The sequence below is a fragment of the Peromyscus maniculatus genome, chromosome 3 (genome assembly GCF_049852395.1).
Source record: "Peromyscus maniculatus bairdii isolate BWxNUB_F1_BW_parent chromosome 3, HU_Pman_BW_mat_3.1, whole genome shotgun sequence".
In the NCBI taxonomy this organism is placed as follows: Eukaryota; Metazoa; Chordata; class Mammalia; order Rodentia; family Cricetidae; genus Peromyscus; species Peromyscus maniculatus.
The window spans coordinates 115,502,940-115,518,145 of NC_134854.1; the positions used below are offsets into that span (position 1 = coordinate 115,502,940).

The window sequence follows — 15,206 nt, forward strand, 5'->3', positions numbered from 1 at the left end:
AGGGTTGTGGTGGCACACGCTGGTAGGATTTGCTGAAGGAGGTGGAGGCAGGAGGATCACACATTTTAGCCGGGCGGTGGTGGCACACGCCTTTAATCCCAGCACTGTGGAGGCAGAGGCAGGCAGATCTCTGTGAGTTCAAGACCAGCCTGGTCTACAGAGTGAGTTCCAGGAAAGGCGCAAAGCTACACAGAGAAACCCTGTCTCCAAAAAACAAAACCAAACAAAAACCAACCAACAAACAAAAAAGACCCCATCACTATTTGTAAAGCAGAGACATTCACAGTAGCCCTCACATGGCACTGTTTTGAGAACTAGGGAAGATGATTTTGCATCCAACTAGCTCAGTAAATGTAAGTTATTGCTGTTAAATAAATATCCTTATATTGTTGAGATTTTTAATATTATAGAATACTATTAACTGATTTTGTTTATACAAAAACCATCTATTTAAAAATTTACATATATTTTTTACTTATACAAAGAAAACACAAACATTAGAATTTGAAAGATATGGAACCCAAACTATTAATCATAGGGGACAGAGGTGACTTTTATCTGCCTTAAATATTTGTGTATCTCTTGAGACTTATTATCTCTATAATAAGAGTATAAGACAGGAAATAGAAAAGTATAAAAGGAACAACTCTGACCTTGAAGTATATATAATGTGCAGTCTAACACAGGCTAGCTACTGCAAAGGATCAGATGGTCCCAACCAAAGCCAGTCTAAAAAAATGCGGAAAAAAACAAAAACAAACCAAAAAACCAACCAACCAAACAACAACAACAAAAATGAAAACCACGAGCAAACAAAAAACAACTTTGCAAAACAGAGAATACAAACAAGAAGGACAAGTGCTCCATGACACAAAATGGGGCCAGGTGTGAAGCAGCACCACAACACACGTGTCCTTTAAGCGGGGAGTAGATGCAGCCCAGCATCGTCTGCCTTTTTTACTGGACAAAGTGCTCAGTACTGTCTCCCGTGAAGGTGGTGTTCACTCTGTCCGCCACCATGCCTGCCCTTCACTTGAGTTGTTTGGAGCCTGAAAAAAAACTTCTCAGGAAAGGAAAGGCCAGAGAACTTGGGAAGAGGGAGGAATGACAAACACTAAGGATCTAAAAAGCTGTATGGAGACCAACAATTTCATAAGCTTCATAATACATATTGCGCTTTAATTGAAGTTCTCCTACCCTGAGGGTTAATGCTCTCAGAAACCATCGGTTATGATGCAAAAAAACTAATTCCAGGTGTGGCATACAAAGCCACCATTGACTGGAGTATTCTGGGAACTACAAATTAATTATGAAAAATATAAAGACCAGCTTGCTGGTGTGACTGGGGTTATTGAAACTATTGTTTGACCCAAGAAACTGATTTTAATTGAAAAGAATTCATCCCATTAGTCTAGTTGTAAAGAGTAGTCAATGTTTGAGCTTTCCATTAATATTAGACAAATGAAAACAACTTTTCTTTGCTACCATTATCATTGTTCCCACCACCCAAGGGCTGGGGGTAGACTTCAAGGTCATTATCATTGTTCCCACCACCCAAGGGCTGGGGGTAGACTTCAAGGTCATTATTATTGTTCCCACCACCCAAGGGCTGGGGGTAGACTTCAAGGTCTTGAACCTGCTGCCAAGCATTCACCTATTGAGCTAATCTCTCAGTTCCTATAAAATACCTTCTCCATTTTTCCTGGTCTTGAGTATTGAACACAAGACATTAAACATTATAGGCAAGTGCTACGTTGGAGGTGCATTCCCATGTTCATTTCTGGAAGCGGTCTGAAGAGGCTACTGACAAGATATGAAGTACTGAAAATTCTATCAGACATATTTTGATTTCTTCCTGAGACCTCAAGCTCAAGGTATTGGTGAAATTATTAAGGCCACTCCACATAGTTAAAAGGGAGATTTATTTAGTGGCGTAACTTACAAATGAAGGGATAGGTAGGTTGCAGGTTCTGGGAAAAATGCAGCGAAGTCTGGCAGTGTTCTCTGGAGAACTCTCCTCGGTCTACCTCTAGTGTCCAGGGTCCAGGAAAACAAGAGAGCGCTGCGCATCCAGATCTCAGGTCTTCAGGGTCCTCCCTTGGCCCCGCCTTGGAGGCGTGACAGTTACTGAAGCCTCAGTGGGGGTTGGAACTTCCAGACCAAAGCTGGAATGGCTACCCACTACATCTCCCCCTTTTGTCTAAATAAGAAGGTTCTAACTTGATACAAGATTATATACAAAGGAATGGTTATCAAATATTGTCCAGGAGTAACGAGGGATAATGACCTAGATAAGATGGAACTACAATCAATGCAAACAATATCAAGCAAGAAACACATACTAAAATCCAGAGAAGTCTAGAGCATAGGTAAATGGTATGTTACAAAGATCATTCCAAAAGGTGTCCTATCCTAAAGAACCTGAATCTAATACTTACTTAATATGTTCTATCTAAGATAATATATATATATATATATATATATATATATATATATATATATATATATACTAAGTTGTAACTATAACTGCTAGTCTTCAATCCCATCAAAGACCTGAGAAGGAATATAATGGTACCTGAGAAATGGTAGCTGCTCCAAGGCTGAAAGATCCTGTCCCTAGCTGGTAATGAAGGCCTCAGCTTCCTTCTATATGGACCTCTCCATAGAACCTGTTAATCTCCATTGTCAACTTGAAAGGCTCTAGAATCATTTAGGGCAGTGGTTCTCAACCTGTGAATCAATGATCCCTTGGAGGGGGAGTCAAACAATTCTTTCACAGGGGTCACCTAAGACCATTGGAAAGCACAGATATTTGCATTACAATTCTTAACAGTAGCAAAATTAGTTATGAAGTAGCAACGAAATAATTTTATAGTTGGGGAGTGGTCACCACAACATGAGGAACTGTATTAAAGGGTCGAAGTATTAGGAAGATTGAGAACCACTTATCTAGGAGATAAACCTCTAGGCATGCCTGTGATGGATTATTTAGATTAGGTTACCTGAGGTGGGAAGACTCTCGCTAATGCTGAATGGCACAGTTTCATGGGCTGGGTCCTGAATGAAAAGGGGAAGGGAGCCAAGCACTCGTCACTTTCTGCTTCCTGACCGTGTCCACAGTGTGACGCCTGCCTCAAACTCCTGCTGCCATGACCTCACTGCCAGAGTGGACAGTGCCCTCCAATTGTGAACCCAAATCAAGTCTTCCTTAAGTTCTTTCTGTCACGGCAGTGAGACAAAAGGACCGCTCCTGTGTTTGCTAGGATGACAACTGGGTTTGGTCAAAATGTGCTCTCTGAATTAGGGCTTCTTAATGTTTTCCACTCACGGCCCCTTTACCCATGAGAACTTGCTATATTATCTTGTATATGTACGTATATAAGATAAGAATATAAACCAAACATTTGCTGATAATAACTATAAATTTATTTAAAGATGATTATTTTGTATACATATATTTTCACGAATATTTACTAGTACAAGATGCAGAATATCAGTACTTTTCAGAGTTGATTACTATTTTGATTTTGTCATCATCAACATTAGCAGATTTCTTTTTTTTTTTTTTTTTTTTTGGTTTTTTGAGACAGGGTTTCTCTGTGTAGCTTTGCACCTTTCCTGGAACTCGCTTTGGAGACCAGGCTGGCCTCGAACTCACAGAGATCCACCTGCCTCTGCCTCCAGAGTGCTGGGATTAAAGGCGTGTGCCACTACTGCCCAGCTGAACAGGTTTCTTATAACTCTGCAGTACAAAATGGCAGAAGCATGCTTAAGACCACTTCAGAAATTGTTGAAAATTCTGTCTTAATCTCAAGGCAAAATTCACTGAACGTTTTAGTTTGTTTGTTTGTTTTTAGTGATACTTCAGTCAGCAACACAAACAGTGTTATTTAGTAGCAAACATTCTAGTATAATGCAATCGAAGGATAGATCATTAATATTTACATGTTAAGGCATGACAATGGGAACATGTTTGAAAATCTTGGCTTTTCCAAAATGAAATCATTATATTTCCATGGAGTATATATATATATATATATATATATATATATATATATATATATCCCACTGCAGTTTATAATGCACAATAGTCTGGAATCTGAGTGTGCTGGCATTGTTGTTGTGGCATGATGGACGTGTGAGTTCAAAACCAAGGCTGCAGTGACATCATAGGACACCAAGGGTGAGACTCACCAGAAACATTTCAGGTTCATTATGTTTGATTCTAATTAACCATTTGTCATTGTGCATTCAGAAACCCTTTACTGTTGATGATTTTTTTTGTGTGTGCCCTCCATATTCAGTTATGAAACACTGTGTGCGGTGATGACAGACAGTTCACGCAACTGGGTTCTAGAAGATCCAGGCAAGGGCTGCCATGCCTTTAAGAACTTAGCTATGTCACTGTTGTGCAAAACACCTGAACAAAGCAACTTAACAAAGGAAAGCTTCATTACGTGCCACAGTTTCAGAGATTTTGTAGGAAGAGGCCCAGAGAGAGGGGGCGGGGGAGGGAGGGGGGAGAGGGAGAGAGAGAGGAGAGAGAGAGGGCAGAGAGAGAGAGACAGAGAGAGACAGAGACACATAGAGAGGAAGATTGCATGCTTGCATGAGTGGGATGTCTCTTTCTGTCTGTCTTTAGTCTGTAAGGGCCCCAAGACTTGGGACGAGACTCCCCACAACTCACATTTCCCACATTCAGGGCAGGTCTTCTTCCCTTTAGTTTCTCTGGAAACACTCTCAGACACACCCTAGAAATAAGCTTCCCTAATCTCCAAGGCATCCATGAATCCAATCAAATTGATAATCAAGATTAACCATTGAAGTGGTCTAACCTTGGAGTTGCATAGCAACCCAGGAAGTTAGCAGAGGCCAGTCCAAACTCACCACTCACCCGCTCACCATGGGAGGCAAACACAGGGAGGGATTAAGAGGAGGATCATGGGGGTGATCACAGTCACCTATGTGTACTGACAGTTTCTTGAGTCTGCATTAGAAGCAGTGTTGAAGTGGCATAATACACTTGCAGAGGTCATCAGCACCCTTTATGGGATGGAAGTTTTAGCTAATCATAAAGCCAAGATAGACCTCATCTGGAGACAGAGGTGATAGACCTTGTCTGGAGACAGAGGTTGGACTCCTTAACCTCTAAGGTTTACGTGGGTTTTAAGTAAGAATCATTTTCCACTTCTGCCTTGCACCAAGATGGAGTGGAATATCAGTTAAATGGATTGATTAATATCAACAGAGTCTTTATAAATGCAGACACTTGACATTCCAGCCATCCTCACCTCACGATAACTGCCTCGACACAGACCATAAATGTTGACCAGATGTGATGAATTAGAATTTTTTTGTAAGAAAAATGAGAGTTCTCCATGAGAACTAAACTCGCCAGGCAGTCTCTGGGACATGATACTAAATTGAGAAATGATGAGTAGGAGATACTCAGAGAAAAGGGAGTGGACAGGGAGGTGTCGGCAGGGGAACAGCATGTTCAAAAGCCACGGGGTAGTAACAAGGCAGAGAACTCTGAATCCTGAATTCCTTGCCTAATATTTTGGGATTTACTAATAATCTGATTCACTTGGCCCAGTGTTTAATTATGGAGATAAATGTATTATTCATTGAAAGCCAAATTATTTCCTCCTTCACCTCAGGATAAAAACCAAATTACTTGTTTTCTGGACACTCAAATCATCAAGGCAATGTTGTGGATCACATTGTAGAAAAGAATTCATACATTATAGAATAAGAAAAATAATAGAGTTATAACAAAAAAATAACTAAGGATTTTATCTCTAAAAGCTCTGTTTTTAATGCCTAAAATCAAACAGAATGGGGTATTCTGATCTCATGGTTACTGGTGTTTTACCTAAGCAAATAATTACAACCCCACACTTGGTTACGTGTATGAATCATTAACTTCTTTTTTTCTTTGCTCTGAAATAACTTCAAACATAAAAATCAAAAATGCACACAAACAAAGCCATGGAATGTCCCTTTAAAATAAACCTGGCAATGTTTAACTAGAAGTTACTGGCTGTTCCAAAAATGACACTCTGCTCTGCTGAGAGAGAAGAGGCCCTCTGTGTGTGCTTCTTCCCTCCCTCGGTTACAACAATGAATCACCACCATTACCTGCAAAGCTAGACATGTAGGTTGTTGTCTGGGCCAGAAAGGCAAGGCCCCAGTTGGCTGGGATTTAAAATAAGAAGGGGAAAAATGTGGAATTCACAGATTTAATTAAACATGAAAGCTTCCAGGAAAGAAAACATGTTCCCCAACTACTACTCACCCCTTTTTAAGAACATCTCTCTATAGCTCCATTCCCGAGACACTGAACATATTAGAGACCTAACTTCCAGTGATCTGTAGAAAGTATCAGTGTGCCCCACATCAGAAAACCTGCACTCTGTGTCATGAGGATTAATGTAAAGAAAACTCAGATTTGTCCAACATTAGCACGTTATTGATGCTAAGTCAGCCTCTGGTGCCCACCTGTTTGTGACTTCCATGAAGCACAGTGGAGGTGACGTAATGGAAACGTAAGTTCCAAGGGGTCCAAGAACACAATGCCTGGGTGCAGTACACACTAGTCCTGGGTTACCTTGTAAACAACCCTTATTCCCGCCCTTTTCTCGAAACGAGAGCTTCCCAGCCACAAACCGACTCTTATTTTTATGATATTTCATACATGCACAGCAAAACCTCACTCTTTCTGCCCTAGTAGCTGAGATGGGACCCCAGCATCCTGGCTGAAAGGTTAGAGTCTCATCTCTTTGTACTGATAGAATTAAATAGCCAGAAAGAAAACAGGAGAGTTAAAAACTCACGATTTATCATTCCATGGTAACACATGTTTCCAAATATCTCTTCAGGAAGTGAGAATAGATACATATATGTATTTCAACATATCCACTGGGCTTCCAAGAAGTGGGTGGGCTTATCAACCACTCCAAGATCTATTCAGTATCTGCAGTTTCACCTGCTCCTGAAGCCCAGTATTCTCCATCCTAAAGAAATGTGTCCAAATGTGACTCTTGTGGGAAAGAGTCTGTGTTCATGGAGATGGGGGAAGGTGAGTGGTGAGTTGACAGCTTTAAAGCATGAAGCTGGAAATGGAGAACCCAACCCCAAACAAAGAGAAAACACATTTCCTGTGGAGGGACCAAAAGTCTCTTTTTGACACACACACACACACACACACACACACACACACACACACACACACACACACACGGAGGGAGGGAGGGAGGGAGGGAGGGAGGGAGGGAGGGAGGGAGGGAGGGAGGGAGGGAAGGAGGGAGGGAGGGAGGGAGGGAGGGAGGGAGGAGAGAGAGCAAGCAAAAAACTTTTCTGTTTCTCTGCAGGGCATGGTCAGCTAATATTAGTGAGATGCTCCATTTGTCTAGCAGACCAGAACTGGTTTTAATTCTGTTCTGCACTGTTAGAACTCAATAAATTGTTAGCAGCAGTGTTCCAGAGGTGATAAGACATTGTTAGAGCTTGGATATAAACTGTCCCCGACAGGTTCATGTGTGAGGTGTTCCCAGTCCATGGTGCTGTTTTGGGAAGTCCTAGAGCCCTTCGGAGGTGGGGCCTGGTTGGCAGGAGTGGATCAGGGAAGTGCATGTATCTCTGCAGGTTGGAGCCTGGCCCCTAGTTCTCAGCTATACTCTGTGTGACCTGACCTCTTGTGTGACAAGCCTCTGCCACACACTCCTACAGCCATGCCTTCCCCACCACCATGGCCAGAGAACCTCGGAAGCAGTCATCCAAAGCAAACTCTTCCTCTGCCAAATTGTTTCTGTCTGGCATTTTCGTGACAGCAGCGCAAAAGTCAGAGGTGCAGAGGTCAAGCTCACTCCTCGCAGCAGCGACTGCATTCGAATGTTGGGATCCTGAACAGACATCATGGACAAAGTGCCTTCAGAGCAGCGGTTTTCAGCCTTCCTAACGTTGCCACCCTTTAATGTAGTTCCTCAAGCTGTGTTGACCCCAAGCATAAAATTATTCTCTTGGCTACTTTCTAACTGTAATTTTGCTACGGTTATGAATAGTAATGTAAAGATCTATGTTTTCCGATGGTCTTAGGTGACCCCTGTGAAAGAGTTGTTTGAGCCCCCTAAGGGGTCGTGACCCACAGGTTGAGAACTATCATTTTAAAGGAAGGTTCATGTCTGAGGCTCATTATTCTCATACAACACACACACACACACACACACACACACACACACACACACACACACACACACACCAAACAAACAGCATCTTTCTTTTTTTAATCTCCTGTTACATTTTCCTCCTGTTCGGAAGCTTCAATGCCAATGTCACAGTCTTTACTTTCAGCCAAGACGTCCATAATTTCTCCCTAGATAAAACAGTAACGCGGGCCTTGTGAACCTGTCTCTCTATGTGGTCAGCAGATCTCCTTAATTCAAAAATAGCCCCCTTTGGTTTGGAAATGCACTTTCCCTGGCTTTAGTTATTTGGTTTTAATGTGGGTTCTCCATCAACTTAACACAGGATACCACCTGGTTGGCTTGATTGACCCGTCACCATATTCCACCTGTGATTGGTACCACGGATCCTCACAGGATCAACACAGCCAGTGAGTGAGAGTGCTGTTTGGAGTTCCTACTCAAGACATCCCTGGAAACTACCTCCAACTTGCCTCTAGCTATGTCCACAGGAGGAAAAGGTTAGGAAAAGGTGGAATCAACACTCACACAGAGGTAGAATTGAGAGAGGAAGGGTATGACCTTGGATCCTCTTCTCTGACATTCACTCAGCTCTCCCTTCAAAGGTATCAACTATATCACAAGTCTTCTATGCACTCAACCTTTTATACTGGGCAGCTTGTGCTAGGTTTCTGGTCCTTCCTGATTAACTTAGGTTGTACCTGCAGGAAGAAGCATCTTGCATACTGGTTTGTATAGAGTAGATACCTAATGGATGTGGAATGTTAAAAAGACACTATTTCTATTCTTTTTAAACAAATGAACTTTGAAACCCATAGAAAGGAGTCCAAATTATTGGTGACAGTAGTACCCGCAGAGACACTTTGTCAAGTCTGCTGGCATTTCAGTTCTTATTGGTACAGTGATGAAAGGGATAGATCAGTGCTGTCCACAGAAATACAACTGAAATGTAAGACGCTGCCAAAATTAATTACAATATTCTACTTTATTTAACCTAATGTATAAAATTATCATTATATTGCAACCAATGTAAAATACATTAATGGCATAGTTTAATAACCACCTCCTCATTATCATACAGGTTGGCCATGCCTAATGAAAAACTCAGAAATCTGAAATGCTCCAATACCAAAACCTTTTGAGGACCACCTTAGCTCTGAGGATGTTCAGATTTTCAAATTCAGTGTGCTCAATCAATAAGTCTGTGCAAATATCCCCAAATGTGAGAAACCTGGAAAACTGAGCACTTTGGGTCCCAAGGATTTTGCATAAGGCTTACCCAACTGTAATTAAGTCTTTCAACTCTAGGATGTATTTTGTGTTTATAGAATACTTCAGTTTGGACTAGCCACGGTTCAAGTGCTCAACAGCAATACTTGATGAAAATGTTGGATGGCATAACTATGCTTTAAAAATCCCAGTCCTGGTGCTGCTACTAACTAGTGCTTTGACCCTAAATGTAGACACACTCTTATGGTGTGGAGAAGAAAATGTAATAGGTTACTGAAGAGCAGGTAATAATGACGGCAAGGATGGGGAGGACCAATCGCTGTGGGTTATCAGGAAGGGCCTCTTGGAGGAGGCCATCCACTATTTACCCTGGAGCTCAACAGTAAGATGGAGCCAACCACATCACCACCCAGGGCTAGGAGACCAGTGTCGTTTTCCAGAATGAAAACAAAGAAGCCGAGTATCTGGTGACAGGAGACGCTGCTGTGGAATCTGTACGGCCACCAGCATCACATCGTTTTCTAAGCTCAATGGTGTGGAGTGCCAGCAACAGCTGTTCAGTGTGCCGCATAGTTTTTCAAATAGTCCCTGCATCTGTTCCTCCTGCATCAAGAGAAGTTTAGAAGAGAAACGAACTTGGCAGAAGGTGGGGAAGGCCTTGGTGGCACTGAAAAAAAAAAAAAAGAAAGAAAGAAAGAAAGAAACCAAGCAAGGCGATTTCAGGCAACTCCGGCTTTAGAATAGATAGGTACAGGTGCCGTGGAACAGCCCCAGCTGATCTTACTCACGAACACAGGGGTAGGGGTTTGGGGCAGTATTGAGCTTGTGAGGTCCTGCAGAGACACACGCTGAGCAGCAGTGTGCATCTTGCTGCTGCCAAATTTGTCCAGACTTAGGGCTGGGCCCACTGCTGGCCGCCTCCTCCCACCCCCTTGCCTGGTTCTCTTTGAAAGCAAATTGCTCTGCAGGCTATTTATGACATGTCTCAGGCAGCTGCCGGCTTGGCAGCTTCTAGAGGAGCGGTAGTGTTTGCCAGGCAGGTAAGAAACCACAAAGGTTAGCTGCTTTATCGCAGATCTGCACATTTGGGAGTTTGTGCTCGGCCTCTGCTTAGCTCTGCTACCCTCCTCAAGACGGTCCCACAGATAGCCTCAGAAAGGTTAATACATTTCCTTGAACCCACACAGCAATGAAGTGGTAACTCCCTACCCCTGGACAGTTCTGTTCTAAGCTGAATGAGACGGCTTAGGCCGGAGAGAGGGACCTGTCACAACCCACGAACTCCTGATGGGCCACAGACAAGCAAGGAACTTGACCCAGTAGCTGGGGACATTCTGACTGTACACTCAGGTCTTACTGAGTCTAGATTTTCCACACTGTTTCCAAGTCGGCTCAAAAAATGACAGATAGTGAATAGAAAAGACACACGCGTTGAGGGTTTGTGGACTGCACCATTGGGTTCAGAATCCAGAGACAGGGAAAGGAGAATGTGGAGGGCACTGCAGAACCGGCTGCTGAACTCATTAATAAATGTCTTTGGGAGAACATTTAGAAATGCAGGACCATCATGTCCAAACAAGAATTTGAGCACAACATAGAAAGCAAAACCAGATCATATTATTAACCCTCAAAAAGTCACGCTACTACCTGTAGTGGAAACTAGAGTTTAGCCTTGAGAGCCTCACTCAAGGGGTGTGTGTAAGCCCACACGGACCCTGACACCCTTTCTTCCCCAACCCCGCCCAGAATGCTCACATGATTTCACAGCACCTGCCTACTGGCCGGAAGTAAAGCTTTCTCCTGCCTTGTCATCCTCTGTTATTTCTACTCTCTTGGCCATCTATGATAACACTTGTCATTCACTCTTCTCAATGTTGCGCCTTCTCTTGATGTCTGATGTCATAGGAGAGGATCCAGCCAGGTGTTGTGTAACACACTGGTCCCAGCTTAGGAGCTTAAAACGGGGCAAATCCTGGCCTAACATTTTCTGTGGGTCAGGAAGCCAGGCATAGCTTATCTAACTCATTTTTACTGCGATATCTCTCAAGCAAAAAGGAGGCGCTGCCTCTAGCTGTGATTCTCCCAGCTGAGGCTGGCGCCATCCTCAGGCTCCCTCAGTGTCTGCTGATGGAATCTGGTTTCTTGAGCATGGTTGGACTGCTCAGTTCCTTGTCATGTGGGGCCTCTCTACTGGGAGCTTCATCAAAGTGAACGCTCGAAGGAGAGGGTGGGGTTAGCAAGTGAGGACAGGGAAATCATGCCAGCAGTCTTGGGCAGCACAATCATGGAAGTCTCCTCTCATTATTTTAGCTACATTCTTCTTGCTAAAAGGAAGTATTGGGTACAGCACCCCTTCATGAGGAAAAGGTTATTCAAGGGTAGGGACATCAGGATGTGAAGTCCGTTGACCACAATCTTGGAAACGGTCTCCCGCAGAAATTATGTGTCATGTCTAGTGAGCACCGTATGTGCTTCCTCTAAATGCCCCAGAAGGAATAGCCACACTGAATTTCACATTTCCCTATACTCTTGCCTCTTACACTCCCTTCAGAGGACCGAGCACTTACTATGATAGCAGATAAAAGAAACTGAAGGGTCCCTCTTCTGCTCCATATTACTTATCCTTTTCACCACGAAGCAGCCAGGGTGGATTTCCTAAAACTCAGATCTGATCATGACAACCCCCTGCTCAGAATTTTTCAGTGGCTCATGGTGTCCATCACCCATCTTATCGTGAGTCTGGAGGTCTTGTGTACCGGCCTGGATTCCCTGTCCCGTCTCATTGTTCTCACATCACCTCTAGTCGACTCCATGTCATCAGCCATGCGTATGCTCTGTGTATTCTTTTAAGGAAGCCATTTTTCTCTCCCCATCTCCCTGTCAAATCCTGTCCTCCTCAAGCCTCATCAGCCCCAGATAAATGAACACTCCTTCTCTCGTCCGGAGTGTCCATGGGGGAGAGAGAATGCTAGCGGTTTATCACTGTTCCGGTTAGGTTGATCATTTCTGTGATGTAAGGTCATGACAAAAGCAACTTGGGGAGGAAAGGAGCTATTTGCCTTACACTTCCACATCACTGTCCATCATTGATGAAGTCAGGACAGAACTCAAACAGGCCAGGAACCTGGAGGCAGGACCTGATGCAATACCCTATGCAGAGGCCATGGAGGGGTGCTGCCCACTGGCTTACTTCCCATTGCATGCTCAGACTGCTCTTTTATATATATAAAACCCAGGACCACCAGCCCAGAGGTGGTACCACCCACACTGGGCTGGGTCCTCCCCGATCAATGACTAATTAAGAAAATGCCCCACAGGCTTGCCTACAGCCTGACATATGAAGACATTTTCTCAGTTGAGGTTCCTTCCTCTCAGCTGACTTTAGCTTCTGTCAAGTTGACATAAAATCTCCAACACAATCACTCTGCCCTTAGTCTCTTGCATTGTATCTGGTGTCAGTGTTATGGTTGATGATAACATTTTAGAAGATGATAACGGAAGTTCCCTAGGCAAAAGGGCCCGGGGTTTCACTGGGTGCAACACTGCTTCTTTACACTTGGCTCTTGGCCTCTTCCTCAGTAAGGGGAAGCCCTCCCTGAGAACAGAAAGGAGTGACATCATACCTTTGGCTACTATGTTTCTAGGGCTCCAAAATAGATGGAGATGTACTTATACCAATGAATGAATGGTATGGTTTTTGAATGAAAGATTTAAGAGTTTTGGACAAAAAAGATAGCACATCATCCCTGCAAATGGCACACAAGTCAACACTGATTAATATGCAGGATGCAAGGTGTTTTGCATGGAGTCATCACCCATGTCACATTGACAGCATTGTAAATATATATCCTTATTCCCATTTTACAGATGAGAGGACATAAATCCAGGGAGGTACTTGTGCTTAGCCACAGGAGACAGATAACTAGTATAAATTGAGTTGGACCAAAACAAAGATGAGTGTTACTATTTTTTAAGCCTTTAGTATGTACCAAACTTTTGCCAGCACTTAATATTGGTTCTCTCATTCTACCTTCCTTGAAATCATCAAAATCAGATACAATTATCATTATATCAAAATGAAAAAAATATTTAAAGAGTTTACGAATATTGTCTCTGATTATGTAGCTAGAAAGAGGCCAGCATTCATATTCTTTTCCAGTACATATCTTATTGCAGTGGCATTTTAATGAAGAACTCAATTTCCAAGTATGAACTATTTTAGGACATATGTTAGAACCCCAGGCCAATAATAGCAGTGAAGGCTGGCCTTTTATTTTCCTAAATAATAACACTGGCATAAATATTTAGAAGGCTTGAAATCATCACTTTGAGACAAGCCATGAAATATCTTACAGTGAACTTTAACTCTACTTGACAGAGAAATCAAGGCTAATTTAAAGCCAGCCATGAAAATGTAACTCATGTGCATGCTAGTCCACGAAGGGAAACATGCCACTATACAAGGACTTGGGAGCGTTTTTATTTCCTGCTGTCTTGAAAGCAATTACTAAACCATAACTGAGGATTTTATTTCTCCTGCTGGCTTTTCACTTGCATTATGTAGCTGATGGCGGTGACATTAAATACTCTGAATATCATGGCCTTCGAGGGTGGGCACACGGCCTCCATACTCCATATCTTTCTTTTTCCCAGCTAGAGTGTGTCCTCTCTCCCTCCTAATTCCACACTGGATCTGAACCCAGGCCTGTCTGGTATACAAGTCTGTGTAATGCCCTCACACAAACCCTTCTCAAGGTCTTTTCTTCCACCAGTGCAGGCCAACGTGAAGCATGGAGCCCAGGATGTCTGAAAATTGTTGTGTACCTACACAATGGAAGACCATGATAGTCTCTCTGGATCAAAACAAAATTCCACCAGTTCCTCTGAATCCTCCAGGGGTAAATGAATAGGAAGGCTTTCCGAGTCTTATCAACCAGGGGGTGGTAGGATTTGTTCATCCCTTTTTTTGTTTAGTTTGTTTTGGTTTGGTTTTTGACAGGCTTTTATTATGTAGCCCTGGGTGATCTTGAACTCACTGTGTGAACTGGCCTCAGACTCATAGAGACTGGCCTGCATCTGCCTCCGTCTTTGCCTCTGCTTCCCAAGCACTGGCTCTAAAGCTTGTGCTCCATGTCCAGTCCAGTCTAGTGGTTTCAGAAGCAGGCTGATGATTAGTGTTAGCTGTAAGTTTCCATTTGCCTGTGTTTCTCAGGAGCCATCACAGATCTGTGGCTTCAGGCACTCAAGGGCCAGGACTTAGAAAGGTGTGTGACCAAGCCCCTAAAGGATTCTGGTAGCTAGCCAGACAGAAGTCACCGGTTCCTCCTGCTCTACCAAGCACCTGCTGTAAAACAGAACCTGACCCCATGAAGTCTCTTGCCCTGGGCCCTTCATAACCCCCAAAAGGATGCTGCCTTGGTAGCTGGGGGGTGTTTGGCCTAAAGAATGGCAGCAAGATCTTCCATTTCTCTAAAGAGGTTCACCGTTTACCTAGCCTCTTGCATACTTAAACCTCTTTCACTTGATTAAACTAAAACGCATATTCCTTGCTGTGTATCTCAGAATTCTAAGCATTAAATGCAAAAAAAAAACAGGATGATGATAATGGTAATGATGATGGTGGTGGTGGTGGTGATGATGATAATGATATGAGGAGGAGGAGCATAGTATCTACAGTTACTTTGGGAACATATAGCATGTGTATTGTATTATCTTTAAGCCCGGCAGCTCTGTACGTTGTGTCTCCATTTTCCACATGTGAAAACTGAGTCA

At 43.1% G+C, this 15,206-nt stretch overlaps 1 long non-coding RNA gene across 12 annotated transcripts in view; it reads left to right on the plus strand.

Moving 5' to 3' along the window:
• The window catches only part of LOC107399835 (uncharacterized), a 356,785-nt gene that overhangs the window by 283,952 nt on the left and 57,627 nt on the right, over positions 1 to 15,206 (plus strand). The window lies entirely within an intron of this gene.